The sequence below is a fragment of the Amblyraja radiata genome, chromosome 4, assembly GCF_010909765.2.
Source record: "Amblyraja radiata isolate CabotCenter1 chromosome 4, sAmbRad1.1.pri, whole genome shotgun sequence".
In the NCBI taxonomy this organism is placed as follows: domain Eukaryota; kingdom Metazoa; phylum Chordata; class Chondrichthyes; order Rajiformes; family Rajidae; genus Amblyraja; species Amblyraja radiata.
The window spans coordinates 42,869,106-42,887,116 of NC_045959.1; positions in this window are offsets into that span (position 1 = coordinate 42,869,106).

Below are 18,011 nucleotides of genomic sequence, written 5' to 3' on the forward strand. Positions count from 1 at the left end.
AACCTCTGCCTCACCTGGAAAGACTGCTTGTGTCCTTGGATGGAGTCAAGGGGGGAGGTAAAGCGACAAGTGTCAGGGGAGGGGGTGGTTTGGGTGGGAGGTTCATCTGCACCTCCTCCAACCTCATCTATTGTATCCGTTGCTCTAGGTGTCAGCTGCTCTACATTGGTGGGACCAAGCGTAGGCTGAGTTTCTCCAGCATTTTTGTCTACCTTCGATTTTTCCAGCATCTGCAGTTCTTTCTTAAACGTTAGCAGCTCAAAATCATTCTTAGTCTCACGCCCAAATCTCTTTATATTTCTCTTGATTTTGACTCCAGAATTATTTCTTGTAAAACCAGGGATTACACTGCTCTGTTTGCAAATTCAAATTTATAGTGGAGTGGTAGAGTGCTTTCTGATAAAGCTTCACGCTGTAAAACATTTGTATCATTCTGGGATATGACACTTTCGTATGATTCGGCATTTGAATGAAAACACTTGCCAACAATGTAAGTCACAACATTAACTGGGACCAGTGAAAATTCAAAGGTGGTATTTTAGTCCCACAGGCAAATAGGATAAGCCTTTGTGCTGCCAGATATTTTGAATGGATCATTCTACCACTGCAGAATGGGATGTTGACATTGGAATCATGCCAAGTAGGCTGATCATTGAATGTAAATAAAATGGAATCTTTGGAGCATGCAGCGCTGAGTTTTTCTCTTCTGAAACTGCAGCTTCATAAAAACCATCGCAAAGAAGGGATGATGCTTCAATAAAATACATGTCCTCCAGCAAAGGAACGCTTGTATCATAATATTGTGGACAGGCAAAAATAATCTCTCTTTATAAACATTTAAGTGACAATTGTAAAGACATTCACTGTGCCAGTATTTGAGAGGTACTATACTGCCACTTGATGCAACCAGAAGAGTAGTCAGTATTTTTCAAGCTATTGTGATGGTTCTAAAACTAGTTTTGCCCTCTGTCCACTGCGTTTTTTTTTTAATTGTCTCTGCTGCTACTTAGTTAACATTGTTGGTGACAGGGCAGCTGAGATTGACTTTTCCATCTGCAACGTTCCATTTAAATAAAATCTAATTAAAAACGCGTCAGCTATTGTCCCACATATTTTCCGATGCTTTTTAAGTAAAACTCTCCTCATACGAAACGATACGATAGAAATGTATTTATCCCAGGAGGGAAATTGATCTTCCAACAGAGGGGAGGGGAAATAGCTGAAGAAAGAGGGGACAATCATTCAGTTCACCAACATAGGATCTTGCCATTATAATAGGCCCAAGACAAAATGGTTAAGGTGGCATCATTAGCATCATGATATACAATTATTCCAAGGCAGAATCAAATCCCTAAAAAAAGTTACAAGATATTTTGCAGGTGCAAATGAGTTGTTTCCACAGACTGCACTCTGATCGTATCGTATAAAATATCAATGAGAGACCGTGTTTAATAAATTCATCTTAAGTTGTCATCAATAACATTTTAAACAGAAGGTTTTAGTGGTCTGAGAAACGACTACTGGAGTTTTCTACAAAGCTTTATTCACAAGTTCGGTTGCCATTATGCAGGTTCTACAGACACAGCTGCCCACAATGGTGGTCAGTGCTGAATTAATGCGCGCAATTGAAAAACTGCGCAAAACAAGCAGCCCCTCCCGAGCCACGGCTTCTGAATGTCGGTTTCGATGTCTGCGTGCGCTGGCAGGCGCCACTACATGCCTCCCCCACAGAATCTGCGGTATGGAAACGCACGGGTAAATGAACGGTTCGACCGGAACGTGTAGTCTGAGGTCGTGGGGCGAGCGTAACATTAGGGACCAGTAAAACTGGACTGGAGGGGCAGGAAAAATGCGAACGAGGGACGGGCGTAACAAAGGGGACCGGAGAAAGGTGACCAGGGGTAACAGGTGCAGAGTGCGGCAAAACGGCTGGTGGACATCCTCTACGCAGTGGAGTAGCCACTGTCACTGGGCTATCCTCGTCGACTGGCTTAAGGCGGCTCACGGAGACGAACTCCTCCCTGCCACCCATGTCCAACGTGAACGTCGAGACACCAGTACTGAGCACCTTGTACAGACCCTCGTATACCCGCTGTAATGGCGAGCGATGAGCATCTCTACGGAGAAAAACATAAGCACAATCCCGTAACATAGTAGGCACATGCACCGAAGACGAATCATGCTGCGAAGTGAGAACCGGGACCAAAGCGCGCGCCCGCTCGCGAAGGCCCGCTAACAAAGCTGAGGTTGGAACCTCTTGGTCCTGGGGGACAGGCAAGAAATCCCCGGGAACTCTCAAAACCGAGCCATAAACCAACACGGCCGAGGAGGCTTTCAGGTCCTCCTTCGGCGTTGTTCTGATGCCTAGGAGGACCCAAGGTAACTGGTCGACCCAATCAGGGCCGGTGAGTCGAGCTTTAACGCCGACTTAAGGTGCCTGTGGAAACGCTCAACCAACCCGTTAGACTCTGGGTGAAAAGCGGTAGTCTGATGCAGCTTCGCGCCATACAGCTGCGCCATACCACACCACAGGAGGACGTGAACTGGACCCCACGATCGGCAGTAATATCTGAGGGGACCCCGAAATGAGCAATCCAATTGGAGACAATGGCCCTCGCGCATGCTTCAGCGGAGGTATCCGTTAACGGAATAGCCTCTGCCTACCTGGTAAACCTGTCCACGATGGTCAGTAAGTGGGTAGCCCCGCGCGAGCACGGCAAGGGACCCACCAGGTCGACATGGATGTAAGCGCTTTGGGGGCTCGCAGCTGCCTGCTGAAAAATTCCACTGGCACCCAGCGACTACCTACACGCTGCTCGAGGACGGCGCCTACTGCGACGTCTGAAGCGTCCATGGTGAGGGCCATTTGGGCTGACGCTCTAGGGTGTTCCAGCATAGTGGCGTTGGCCAATGCGGTCTTAGCCCCCTCAAATGCCTTCTGTGCCTCTTTGGACCAGGCCAGGTCCTTGGGCTTCCTGGCCAGACATTGGAACAATGGTCGCATGATGGCGGCTGCAGATGGGGCGAATCGGTGGTAAAAGTTAACCATCCCGATAAACTCCTGCAGACCCTTGACCGATAGAGGCTTCGGGAAGCGACGGATAGCGTCGACTTTCTTGGGCAGTGGCTGCGCACCGTGGGAGGTGATGCTATCACCTAAGAAAGAAATGGAGTGCAATCCGAACTGGCACTTCGCAGGGTTGATCACCAACCCATGTTTGCGCAGCCATTCGATAAGTAGGCGGAGGTGCTTGACATGCTCCGCCTGTGAGCTGCTGGCTACCAGGTAGATGAAAATGAACAGCAAACCCCAGTCGACCTGATCCATTAGTCTTTGGAACGCCTGAGCAGCGTTCTTCAAGACAAAAGGCATTCTGAGCCATTCGTAAAGGCCGAAAGGGGTAATGGTGGCCGTTTTAGGGGCGTCGTCGGGGTGGACCGGGATTTGATTATACCCACGGATAAGGTCGACCTTCGAGAAGATAGTCATACCCTCCAGATGGGCCGAGAAATCCTGGATGTTCGGGACTGGATACCGATCGGCTGTGGTTACTGCGTTCAAACGCCTGTAATCACCGCAGGGTCTCCAACCCCTGGACGTGTTGGGCACCATGTGTAACGGGGAAGCCCAGGGGCTATCCGACCGCTGGACGATCCCTAGGTCCTCCATAAGTTGGAACTCGTCTCGTGCGATGCGCAGTTTATTGGGGGCGGGAGACGGCACACGCGGGCATGTACCGGTGGTCCCTCGGTGGGAATGTGGTGAACTACGCCATGACGGGGGGTGGCCCCGTCGATCCGGGGCGTGAGCAACGCTGGAAAGTCAGCGAGCAGGGCTGTGAAAGGCTGCTAACTCGTCGAGTTGCTGTAGGGACGTTGATGGGTTGCGCGGCTTGGCAGGGCATGGATCCGACACAGGGACCATGCGTCCACCTCGCACATCGACTAACAGGGAGAACACGCGCAAGAAATCGGCCCCCAGGATCGGTTGGGCGACGTCAGCAACGATAAACTTCCACCTGTACTGGCAGGAGTCGAAATCTAGGTTCACGGTCCGCGTACCGTAGGTGCGAATGTCGCTCCCGTTAACGGCCGGGAGGATGGGTCCTACCTTACCAGCACAAATGTCTCGAGCGCTTGGGGGCAGGATACTGACATGGGCACTGGAGTCCACCAGGAACGGTGGCTGGAATGGCGATCACGGACGAAGAGGCGCTCATTGGGGCCGATCAAGTTCGCCCCTATGGACGATCGGCCGGGGCGTTTCCCGGAAATGAACAGGGTCTCTGACATCTTCGAGCTTCGGGTCCGTATCGTTGGTGGTAGTAGCACCATTTGCGTTGACTGGAGACCACTGGCCGCAGCGATTCCTCTTCGGGGCTGGGCTTCCTCTTCTTCCCCTCGATGTCGGCTTGGATGCACCCATTGTGTGAGCAGGGGGCGGGCGAAAGCGAAAACGTCCCGTCACCTGTGCGGCCACAGTTTGTCAGCTCTCTCCGCGAGCCGTTGCGGGTCGCCGAAATCAGCTCCAGCGAGCATTAGCTGGACTTCGTCAGGCATCTGCTCTAAGAACGGCTGTTCAAAAAGCAAGCAAGGGCGTTGCACGTCCATTAGGGCCAACATCTTTGCCATGATGGTTGATGGCCGCCGGTCGCCAATACAGTCCATGTGCAGCAGCCATGCTGCCCTGTCTCTGCCGGTAAGGTCGTAAGCGTGGAATAACAGCGCCTTCAACCCTTCGTACTTGCCGCTGGACGGAGGGTCTCTGATGTAGGGCAACAGCCTCGAGGCACAGTCCTGTGGTAATGCGCCCACATGGTGTCGTCCGTCTCGATGCGATGAAGGTGGAACTGTGCCTCAACATGGGCAAACCACACCTGAGGTTGATCAGGCCAAAAGGCTGGCAGTTTGAAGGCCGGTGCGCCCTGCCTCGTGCTGGCCGATTCTGCGGGAACACTCTCTTCCTGCATAATTCTTCTTGTCTAACGACGGCTAGACAGGTCGGGGTCACCAATTTAATGCTCTGAGAAACGACTACTGGAGTTTTCAACAAAGCTTTATTCACAAGTTCGGTTGCCAGTATGCAGGTTCTACAGAGACGTCTGCCCACAAAGGTGGTCAGCGCTGAACTAACGCGCGCAAGTGAAAAGCCACACGAAACAAGCAGCTCCTCCCGAGTCACATGCCCGCGGCTTCAAAACGCCGGGTTCGATCTCTGCGTGCGCTAGCAGGCGCCGCTACAAGGTGCATAATCAGTTCATTCCTAGAAGGAAGAAAGATTCCAAGGGGAGTAAGGGACGGCCATGGCTGACAAGGGACGTCAGGGACTGTATAAAAATAAAAGAGAAGAAGTACAGAAGATAACTAAAAATACAATACGGGGAGGAAAGATGAGGTACGATGATAAGCTAGCCAAGAATATAAAGGAGGATAGTAAAAGCTTCTTTAGGTATGTGAAGAGGAAAAATTAGTTAAGACCAAAGTTGGACCCTTGAAGACTGAAAAAGGTGAATTTATTATGGAGAACAAGGAAATGGCGGATGAGTTGAACAGGTACTTTGGATCCATCTTCACTAAGGAGGACACCAACAATCTTCCTTATATAGTAGTGGCCAGAGGATCTGGGGTGACGGAGGAACTGAAAGAAATCCACATTAGGCAGGAACTGGTGTTGGATAGCCTGATGGGACTGAAGGCTGATAAATCCCCAGGGCCTGATGGTCTGCATCACGGGGTACGTAAGGAAGTGGCTCTAGAAGTTGTGGATGCATTGGTGATAATTTTCCTGTGTTCTATAGACACAGGACCAGTTCCTGTGGATTGGAGGGTAGCTAATGTTATTCCACTTTTTAAGAAAGGCGGGAGAGAGAAAACATGGAATTATAGACCAGTTAGCCTGACATCGGTGGTGGGGAAGTTGCTGGAGTCAATTATAAAAGATGAAATAGCCGCGCATTTGGATAGCAGTAACAGGATCGGTCCGAGTCAGCATGGATTTACAAAGGGGAAATCATGCTTGATTAATCTTCTGGAATTTTTTGAGGATGTAACTAGGAAAATGTACAAGGGAGAGCCAGTGGATGTAGTGTATCTGGACTTTCAGAAAGCATTTGATAAGGTCCCACATAGGAGCTTAGTGGGCAAATCTAGGGCACATGGTATAGGGGGTAGAGTGCTGACATGAATAGAAAATTGGTTGGCAGACAGGAAACATTTGTAGGGATTAATGGGTCCCTTTCAGAATGGCAGGCAGTGACTAGTGGGGTACCGCAAGGCTTGGTGCTGGGGCCGCAACTATTTACAATATACATCAATGATTTGGATGAAGGGATTCAAAGTAACATTAGCAAATTTACAGATGACACATAGCTGGGTGGCAGTATGAGCTGTGAGGAAGATGCTATGAGAATGCAGGGTGATTTGGACTGGTTGGGGGAGTGGGCAGATGCATGGCAGATGAAGATTAATGTGGATAAATGTGAGGTTATCCACTTTGGTATCAAAAACAGGAAGGCAGATTACTATCTGAATGGCGTCAAGTTGGGAAAAGGGGAAGTACAATGGGATCTGGGGGTCCTTGTTCATCAGTCTATGAAAGTAAGCATGGAGGTACAGCAGGCAGTGAAGAAAGCGAATGGCATGTTGGCCTTTATAACAAGAGGAGTCGAGTATAGGAGCAAAGAGGTCCTTCTGCAGTTGTACAGGGCCCTAGTGAGACCACACCTGGAGTATTGTGTGCAGTTTTGGTCCCCTAATTTGAGGAAGGCCATTCTTGTTATTGAGGGAGTGCAGCGTAGGTTTATAAGGTTAATTCCCGGGATGGCGGGACTGTCATATGCTGAGAGAATGGAGCGGCTGGGCTTGTACACTCTGGAGTTTAGAAGGTTGAGAGGGAATCTTATTGAAACATATAAGATTGCTAAGTGTTTTGACACGCTAGAGGCAGGAAACATGTTCCCGATGTTGGGGGAGTCCAGAACCAGGGGCCACAGTTTAAGAATAAGGGGTAAGCCATTTAGAACGGAGATGAGGAAACATTTTTTCTCACAGAGAGTTGTGAGTCTGTGGTATTCTATACCTCAGAAGGCGGTGGAGGCTGGTTCTCTGGATACTTTCAAGAGAGAGCTAGAGAGGGCTCTTAAAGATAGCGGAGTCAGGGGATATGGGGAGGAGGCAGGAACGGGGTACTGATTGGGGATGATCAGCCATGATCACATTGAATGTCGGTGCTCGCTCGAAGGGCCAAATGGCCTACTCTTGCACCTATTGTTTATTGTCTATTGTCTAAACAGTTGATTGTGTGGGAAATTCATGACACTGTATTTCTGCGCGCCTGTGATTTACTGGGCCACTAACATCTCCATTTACAGTCTGTCTCGATGGAAGTCAGTGAAGAGCTACATTTTAACGGCTGTGCAAATTTGTACCAGTAGAGCTGGTACATCGAAGGAAAAATCTAAATTTGGCTACTTAGTCATTCAGCATCCAACTTCATGCCACTGAAAAGAAAATTGGTGAGAGCTGAGCTGCCAATTCACAATCTCACATCATGCAGTATTGCATGAATTCCAGAATTACACCAATATTGATCAAGCTCCTAAATATTAGACACTGTGTTTATTAAAGGGAACATTTTCTATGACTTCTGGCCTCAGGGATCTTCTTTGGATAAAAACTTACAAAGATATTTATATTTATTTTGGCAACTATATAGAATGGCTCTGCCAAAAAGGGTTATATTGTGGAGTGATGGCAGAACAGCATCGCATCTTGGTTTAGCTTGTGGTTAATCTGTACATTAATCTATCATCAGAAACAATGGGAGCTTCTGAAGAGGAACATCTTCAAGGTGAAAATAGCGTTGCCTTTGTCCAAATATCCCTTCCAGACATAGAAGGGAAAGGACATATTATAAGAAAGGGATATCTGCTTAAAAACAAATATTTCCACTAACAAAGCAACTGTTAATCAGGGCTTCTCTTATTCCTGGTTCAAAGTGCCAAAAGGGATACTGTATAATAATTATGCTCTGGAGATGCTTCGGCTCTTTGTGCTTGCCGCAACCTCAAATGCCTTTAAGAAAAATCAGATGAACATAAGGTTTTGTGCCGCATTAAATATGTAGATATACATAGGTCTCATAAAATTTACATTTATGTAGGGTCTGATTTTATATTTCAGGCCCTGTAGCTTTAAAATGTTTTAAAGTATTATGCCAATATCATGATCAAATATCAGAATTTTTGAACTTTTGCTATTGTCGGGGTATTGTAATAAATGATTGGATTAAATTCAAAATTTAAAGTTAATTCCAAACAATTATTTATTTATCTGAGTAATGTATTATAAAGAGAACTGAATTGCAAAAACCAAAGCAAATCTTGTCAAAAGGATCAATATCCTTGAAACAGTCTTCCAACAAGTTTAGACAGAAACATACCATGCCTTGAGTTTCCCTGTACACACAACTGGCACAATTGTATCAGCAATGTCCATGGATAAAATTCTGCAGAAGAAAGAATCTGTACAATGGCTTCTATACAATGTTTCCAACTTAATTATTACATTATTAAGAACTTTTAACAGACACTTCAGCATGTGGAAAAGGATAGTGATAATTCTGACACTGCAATGAAACTTCAACATTGATAAAGAAAAGTTGAGAACGTATTAAATGATTGAAACCAATGCTCTAATATACAGTAACATCAAGTAAGATTCTAATAATGTTGACAACATGCAAAAGTTTTGAATTGTGATTATTTTAATTATTTTATGAGTGGCAATATTTCAAAGATGAATTACCACAAAAAGAAAGACAACTAAATACAATTAAATTGCTTTAGCAATCTGACAGTTACATGGTAATTTCTTTAATATTAGATGAAGAGTATCATATTACCTGAAAAGTACTCGCGCAATTGATTTTTGTTGCTCTGTAAAAAAAATTCTCTCTGATGATCACTTGACGGATTTGGTTACAAGAGACTTTGGAAACCACAATCTGTGCTGTGCGGTCTTTTGCACATGCAGCTCCTCGATAGCTCAGGCTGTGCTTTGAAACATTACAAAATATTGATGACAGTCCCACATCCAATGACTGCTCAGACAGATGCACTTTCTGGAGATCTTTTGAAGTTGCTATTAGGGCAAATCAAAGGTTGCATGCGTTCTTATCTCTCTCTTTGGCCTTCTAGAATATTCATAAATGAATTGGAGATTTATAATTCTTGTGGTAGAATAAAGCGAACGAGACTTCAACTACAATAACTTAATCTTTTTGTTCAATTTTCTATCAATACCATTCATAATTAATAAATTGGAAAATTATTCCGGCATGAATTAAGTTTTATTCTCAGCTGTTAATCAATGTCCATGACCATGTATATATTACCGTTGACAATATCTATCCTCATTTACTCCTACAATTAAGTTATAGTTCAAAATCTAACTTTTCCTGAGTGTTTGAAATGCCTGTGTGGTGTTCTTAATTTCAGCTGCTGTTTCATCTCTCTCAGTCGGTGCTTATTTTATTGTTAAAGGTCACACTCATTTGTCTGCTGCAACAAAGACAGTCTTAAAGTTGGCTGTGGTTTTGACAGACAGTGGTCCCTATAAGTGATGGCCTTAAGGACAGGCCTGGCACTGGGAGACAGTCACCACAGCAAGGGAAATAACAGATAACAAATCATGCCACTATTTTTCCTCCTGGCGTGATTGACGACATCACAGCAGGTGTAACTTTTCAGTGTCCTCAGATTAAAAGCACTCAAACAAATGAGTTCTGAACATACTGTCCAAGGTGCCAAAGTGAGCCGCTGTAGTCAAAAATGTTTTGGGAAAACCATGATTTTTATTTTACTTTCAGAGAGGATGAGCATTTGATTATTTTTTAAGAAATTTCCATTTAATCTTGGTTATTCCCTGTTAACTTTACTTATAATAATAATAAATCATAATCATATTACACCTATATCACACAAAGGTCTGGGCTATGACAATAACATTACTAAGGTATGTATTTATATGCGATGGATGCACACATTGATGCATCATAAATACATCATAAATACATAACTCAATAGATACTTTGATTTATGCATAGATATGCATGTATTTAACTTGCCTAACTAGATAAGGCAACACATGATATCAATATGCATCCATTTCCATAATTCATACAGTCGTCCCACATATACACCATGTACCGTGCTCTTTAAAAAGCTTTGAGGATGCCTGTTTTGTGCAGAATTTTGGTATGGTGATACTCACCTCAACACTTGTTTTAACTAAATGATGAATTTGTCCAGCTTTGAAACTGATACAGCAATCCTAAAACAAATACTTGATTGGCTTTCAACAATATGGCATGTAGTAAAGCTGATCTGAAAAAAAATGAATAATTTAGGAAAACGTTTGTTTAAACAGATGTGACTTACATTGTATTTACTGTCAAGGAGTCAGAATATTTAATCAACAGCTTTATAAAATATTTATTTGAAAAATCATTCTATAAAGCCACAGAACTCCATTCACTGTGCAGGCAAGTAAAACAAATCATTCTTTATACTAGAGTCGATACATCTGTTTGGTTACTTCCGTTACATACTATGCCAGCTACTTCTTGAGGTTAATAAGTGAATGCTATGGAGCTCAACTACACTATGCACATACGCCCAGAATGTTGCTGGGGCCAATTCAGGAACAATAAGATAGGCAACATCAGGGATTTTTTAAATACTCAGCAATACAGGCAAGAAATGGCAATGGTAAGTGATCTGATCAGTCCGCAGATGAAACTGCCTTTAGGTTTCTGATTCCTTTGTACTGAAGCAGAGTTGTTTCAAGTCTGCCTTGTGTACAATGTATTTCACATTCTGATTCTGATTTGTTGACCTGTGATTAAATGTTGCAATAAATTTCACTGGCTCCTCTATAGACAGAACATCTGGAGCTGTGTTTAATTTCATGTCAGATTTAGACAGGAAACACCTGCCTAGGTGAAGTAATTTAAAAAAAAAGGATTAATCCATGTGCTGGGGAAATGAATGTCACAGTCATCACATTGGAAGCAATGTCAACAAACACAAGTCAAAATTAATTTGGACTAAGTGTTCTAAAATGAACAAAAAAATTAATTTGCCCAAATATTATCACATCATTTCAAATTTAATGAGAGCCATTTTCAGGATGACTGCAACAATTTGATCATTCTGAAGCAAAGCGACCAGAAATGAATTTTTCCGAATTTGTATACGACAATGACAGATGCCATTTGAAGTGTTTCAGTACAACTGCTCTATACCTATAGATGTATTTTGTTAGACTGTGCAATTGATTTATTCTGAAATTTTAAGATTATTTTCAGAATATTTCTGCTGAGCTTCAATCATCTAAGAGATGGTTTTTTGAAAATACTGCTTTGAAAAAAAACCCGTTAATAATCTGAAATAATTATGCAGTCAACTTTGACGGAAGATCCACTCAGAACATGTCAAACAATTATGATTTTCAGAGATTTAATCGGGTTGCAATTAGAAATATCATGATACAGCAACAAAGCACAGTAAGCACAATGCATAATTAATCGATCTTTCTGTTCTCCCAATTCAATGCTTTGTAAACCTTTAAAATCATGCCAAATGTGACAGGTCAACCATAAGTGCTAAAGACTGTAAAGGAAGCCTTTACCTGGGCCTTTACTAGTCTGCTTGTTGACCTTGCACTATTTATTTCAGCAAATAACACGTAATCTAGTGAAAAATCACCTTTGTTATCTTCATGTGCAGCATCTATTGCAATCCAGGTGCTTTAGAAAGGGCTTCAGCTAGGGAAAATATATTTACTACAACTTAACAGATCAAACACATTTGTACGTTGGGTATTTTCTTTGCATGGTGCCATGAGTTAGTACATTTAAGTGCACTGGGATAATAAATATTCGGAAGATCCTTAAAGGAGAAATATATTCTATTAAAATGTGTCATAATCCTTAAATATTACGAAGGAACATTTCTATAAATGCACTGCTATTTCTCAGTCACCATTTGTATGATGTTTTATGCTCAGGACTTTCTGGTTATAAGAGGCTTGGGAGCAGACATTTTGTTAGAACTGCCCTAGAGGTGAATTTGCAAGGTTTTGTTTCAGTGATATTGTGAATGGGAACAGTGGACAATGAGCTGCAATCCCCAGAAAGGCTGCCACTGGAGCAAAGCTTTATTATGTCACATCAGGGAGAGTTCTACACAAAATGTCGGCTCCCAGACTGCTTATAACCAGCAAATCAAAGCATAAAATACTGTAATAAGAGGCAACCAAGAAACACCCGATTCAGACAGATATCTCCCTTTATAACATTAGAATTATAAGTCAATTTGGAGGAAATTACTTCCCATTAAATGTCAACGCTCAGAATATTTTTATAGCTTGTATCACAGTCAATCGTGGAATATAGTTGTGACCGCAAGAATGAATTATTGTTTTACTGAATATCTAAGACAAGAAAGAATACTGATACATAGAAGTCCCCAAATGAGGTTAGTGTGGTTTGAAGTGGCCCAAGAGATCAAACGGTCTGTAAGGTGAAAAATAATTCTTAAAACCTTCAGCCACATTTGACGAGTGCACTTGGCTTCATAACTTGGTTGAGGTTCAGTCTGAAATGAGCCGCTGCCTGTAAGAAGAGTGAAAAGCCATCCAGATGAAGTATCCCTGAAGCACACACCATCCATACATCACCGAAGGAACAATATCAACGCCATTTTCTGAGCAACATGTGGGGGGGGGGGGGGGGGGGGGGGGGGGGGGGGGGGGTCAGCCCCAACTTTCTTATCTAGGATACTATCGATCTGAGATAAGGGGAAATATGGAAGAATGTGGAGGGAGGGGAAAGAAGGTAATGTGCGTATTATTTCATTTTCTGCATCGCAGACTGCACATCATGCAAACGCTAGAATTTTTTTTTAATGGGAACACTGATTAAAATTACGAATGTTAGCAATGGTATTTCAGTTTCAATATTGAAATAAGTAGAATATTCTTCATATAAAATTAAATTTAGATTTAAAACAAACACAATTAATACTGAAACAAATAAAATTGTGTTCTCTTCTCCAAGTTCTCAGCAGATGTGTAATTAGACCTGTTCATCATCAAACTAATAAACCGGCCTGAATGAATTATTATAGAAAGAATGCCATTATCTTCTTTTGTGGGGCTGTGAATAGATAGCTGTGTCAAAGAAACAAAACCCACCACTCTTGTGATGAAACCGATAAACTTAATGCAGTCAAAAAGCAGCTATAGTCGACATCATTAATTTGAACTTTATGAATCTTACAAAACATTTTGCCCCAAGATTCACATCACAATCACATAATGGTATGGATCTTAAATGCAAATCAGATTAAAAGATATTTGTTTACCAAGGTGGTTGGAATTTGACATGCCTCATAGTATAAGCATAATATAATTGCAGAGTCATTTTTAAAAATCATATCCATTCTTAAAAGGACACATTTTTTTTAACAAAAGTGTTTTGGGACCCCAAATGTACGCTCTTGTCTCGAGAACAGCCATGATGCAGTATGACGACACACAATGTTTTTCATGCAAGATTAATTGGACAGAAACCAGAAACTAGAATCTACAGCAGTCAGATGACTATTGATATTATGTCTGATTGGTTCTTCTTCAGCTGTCATCTGATGATGTCCTTATGAGTATGAGTTACAGCTGTTCAGCCAGTGGAGAGGCTGCTTTTCCTGTATGAATATTCGTACCAACACAGTATTAATGCTCCTGTGGTCTCATATGTAATTGCCTACACAATTGGAACAAATCACACTTTGCTCTCACCTCCCCAATAATATGTATTCTCCTGCTAATCCATAGCTGATTTAGATCATTACAGTGCAATCAAATCTTCATTTTATGCAGAAAATCATATCACACAATACAAATGACATTACTCCTAAAACTGTGATACATTATCATACGTGCAGTAGTAAAGCCTGCGGTAAGACGGACTGCCATGTTAGATGAACCACTTCAATTTCCCATCAATCAAATTACAGTTTATTGTTTAGCTGAACCACCTCAGGCAACACAAATCTAGAAAATGTCATTCACGAAACATTATATTTTTCCTGTCATATTATGCCCCAGACACAATCATATAAAGAATGTTACACTACCACTGACTTCTGGATCCCCTAATTTAACAAAAGCTAACTCCACAACATTGTGCTTGGTGTCGCAGTTTGTAACAGTATTAGGTTACACCAATTTTATTAAACTGCATTAGGTAAGCTTGATGCTTCCTAGACAATTATTTTTTTCTAGAAAAATTACATTTACCACAGGAAGTTGATAATAGTGCTTCTTTAGATCTATTAGAACACGAATTACATTATTCAATTAAATAACTGAGTGCATTTGTAACTTCATATTTTCCAATCAGTTTTTTTTGTGGAGGAAAAATAAATCACAGCTAGACATCTGGTCTGCTTCTGTGTGTTTATACAGTTTATATATACACATGTGTGCAAATATAAACAGGCATACACAGAGGCATCCTAATGGGAAGACACATGTGTCAGGTAAGATGTTCTCTTTATTTTATTGTGTACATTAAACAAACACTGTAAATCTGGATGGATAGATTAAGTGCCTGAGTACCTTCCTCTTCAATGAAAGATCTCACTGATAGGAATCAAAAATATATTTTAGAACAAGAACATTTTGAAAGTGTGCTTGGTCATTTGGGGTCCAAATAAAATTTATAAATGATCAAAATTGTTGCTTTTTATTAAAGTTGACTTAAACAATAGAAAATTATCATATTTAATGTGTGCAAAATTATAATTCTACATATTTCAAGTTCTTTACCAAGTCTAATTCTTTTGCACCAATATTCTCCAACTGCTGTATGCTCACCATAAAACATCCAGTCTCTGTTCTAATGTAGCTTTTGATTCAGAATAGCATGGTTGAGGGGCTGTCCCACTGCGGCGACGTTATTGGCAAGTTTAGGAGAGTTTGAAAAAGTGTCCTGTTGAAGACCTCCTTCGACCTCCTTCGACCAGCTTCGACCAGCTTCGGGAAAATTGGACACCGAATAGTGGAGAGTGAAGATGACATCCTTCGATCTCCTTCAACCTCCCTTTGACTTTGTTGTAGACTATCTACGACTACCTTTGACCACCCTCGATTAGGTACAAATAACATGCTGACCTACTACGACCTACTTCGGCTAAACTTACGAGTAAAAAAAAAAAAGATTTTTTCCATGGCGACCTTTTTTTACTCGTGGGCATTTTTCAGCATGTTGAAAAGTACGCCGCAACCTATCTGAGGCCTAGAGTACGCGGGGACTACTCTCGAGCATGAAGGAGAGTTACAAAGACCTTCTAGGAACTCGTGTCAACCATGCTGCGAGTATGAGTCGAGGGCAAACGCTTTTAAACTCGCCAATATTTCTCCGCAGTGGGACAGCCCCTTTAGGGCTTCAGAATGATCTGATGTTGCTGGCATTCTAATCTTGCCACAGAAGGCTGTGGAGGCCAAGTCAGTGGATATATTTAAGGCTGAGATAGATAGATTCTTGATTAGTACGGGTGTCAGAGGTTATGGAGAGAAGGCAGGAGAATGGGGTTAGGAGGGAGAGATTGATCAGCTATGATTGAATGGTGGAGCAGACTTGATGGGCCGAATGGCCTAATTCTACTCCTATTCCTTATGACCTTGCTATACACCCGTTTGATGTGCCAGCATCCAATCTTGCCATACATCCACTGGAGTTGTCCTATCCAATTGACCTTGCCCCTGCCAGTTGATTCCCTGGCTGCCTTGATTGAAATGGAGCCGTGAACTTGTCACAATTTGCCGCTGCTCTACCAGTGACACCAGAGAAACTCAAGCACAAGTCAAATTTGCAAGTTTGGGATTTTTGCTTGAGGCCATTTGGTTTGGGAGTGCACGGCTTTTCCACAAGAACTAGCATGTCCTCGGGAGGGCTGTGTTCTCATATAGCTACATGGTTAATCGCAAACCTCTTTAAATTTGACATGACACATTTACACAGTTAAAGTAGTAAAACATGATTACACAACAAGTTAGAGCATGCATACACATTCTCTTGAATAATTACATTATATTTGAAATTTGGTAAGCATGTGCTATCTTTTGAAACCTATCCGTCTGCAGAGTAAATAATTAAACCCAACGTGTGGTTACAGTGGCATTGTCGTTATTTTGCTACACCAATAGTTCAGTCTGAAGAAGGGTCTGGATCCAAAAAGAGCATATCCATGACCTCTCAAGATGCTGCCTGACCCGCTAAGTTACTCCAGCATGTTATGTTCTACATAAACCCAAGTCCAGAAGTTTAAAACTCAGAATTATTACTTGCGAATTTTAAAGAATCTTACAGCTTTGATGGAGTCAGTTTAAACCAACATATTTATGCCAACATCACAAAGGAGTTGGGCCTTTCTTTATGTTTGATTTCGTTGGTGCTAACAAATATGTTTTCTAGTTTTCATCTCAGTCTCCTTTTGAATCTGCTATTCATTCTGTGTCTGTCATCCTTTCGGGAAATATGTGTAAAAACAAAATTTAGTTTAGTTTAGTTTAGTTCAGAGATACAGCGTGGAAACAGAACCTTCAGCCCACGGAGTCCATGCCAAACATCGATCACCCGTACACCAGTTTAATATTATCCCATTTTTGCATCCTACACACTAGGGGCAATTTACAAAAGCCATTTAACCTACAAACCTGCACGTCTTTGGAATGCGGTAGAAAACCGGAAGAAATCCATGCAGACACAGGAAGATTGTAGAAACTCCGCTGCACAGGCAGCACCTACAGTCAGGTTCAAACCTGGGTCTCTGGCACTGTGAGGCAGAAACACTGCCAGTGTGCCATTGTGCCTCCCTGTGTTAATTATGTGTACAGTAGCATATTGGCTAAGCTGACCAGAGGCCTGGACAATTGATCTTATAGATAAGAATATTGAATGTAACCACAGCAGTTGTGAAATTTAAGTTAGTAGATACATCTGGAATAAAAGCTGCTTCATCAAAGAGAACAGTGAAAATATTGAATTGTTATAAAATAAAAATCTTTAGACTTTAGACTTTGGAGATACAGCGTGGAAACTGGCCCTTTGGCCCACTGAGTCTGCACCGACTGCCGATCACCCCAAACACTAGCACCATCCTACACACACTAGGGACATTTTACAATTAACCTACAAATGGCTTTTGAGTGTGGGAGGAAACTGGAGCACCTGGATTGAAGCCACACGGCACAGGGAGACCCTACAAACTCCATACAGACAGCACCCATAGTCCAGCTCGAACCCGGATCACTGGTGCTGTAAGGATGCGACTCTACCACTGTGCCACTGTACCGCCCTCATTGAACGCCCTTCAAAGAAGTACACCTGCCATACTCCCTCATTTGGGTTGAAATGAACTCGGATCTATCAGTTTGACTCTTAACTGTCACTTCATCTTAGGAATAATTAGGAATAGTCAATAACTGTTGACTATCCCAGCACTGTACACATTTTATGATTGAACAAAGACAATTCTACTCATTGGTTGTTTTTTTCGGTTTAATAAAACGGACATCCTCCTGGTTGTCAACCTATTTGCCATTAGAAATAATTTCTCCTCATTTTAGTTTAGTTTAGTTGAGAGATACCGTGCAGAAACAGGCCTTTCGGCCCACCGAGTCTGCATTGATCAGCGATCCCTGTTCATTAACATTATCCTATACTAGGGACAATTTTTACTATTATACCAAGCCAATTAACCTACAAAATTGTACGCCATTGGAGGGTGGGAGGAAACCAAAATTCTCTGACAAAATCCAAGCGGTCACAAGGTGAACGTACAAACTCTGCACAGACAAACACCCGTAGTCAGTATCGAACCCGGGACTCTGTAAGAGCTGTAAGGCAGTAGCTCTACTGCTGCACCTTACAGCTGCCCATTTGC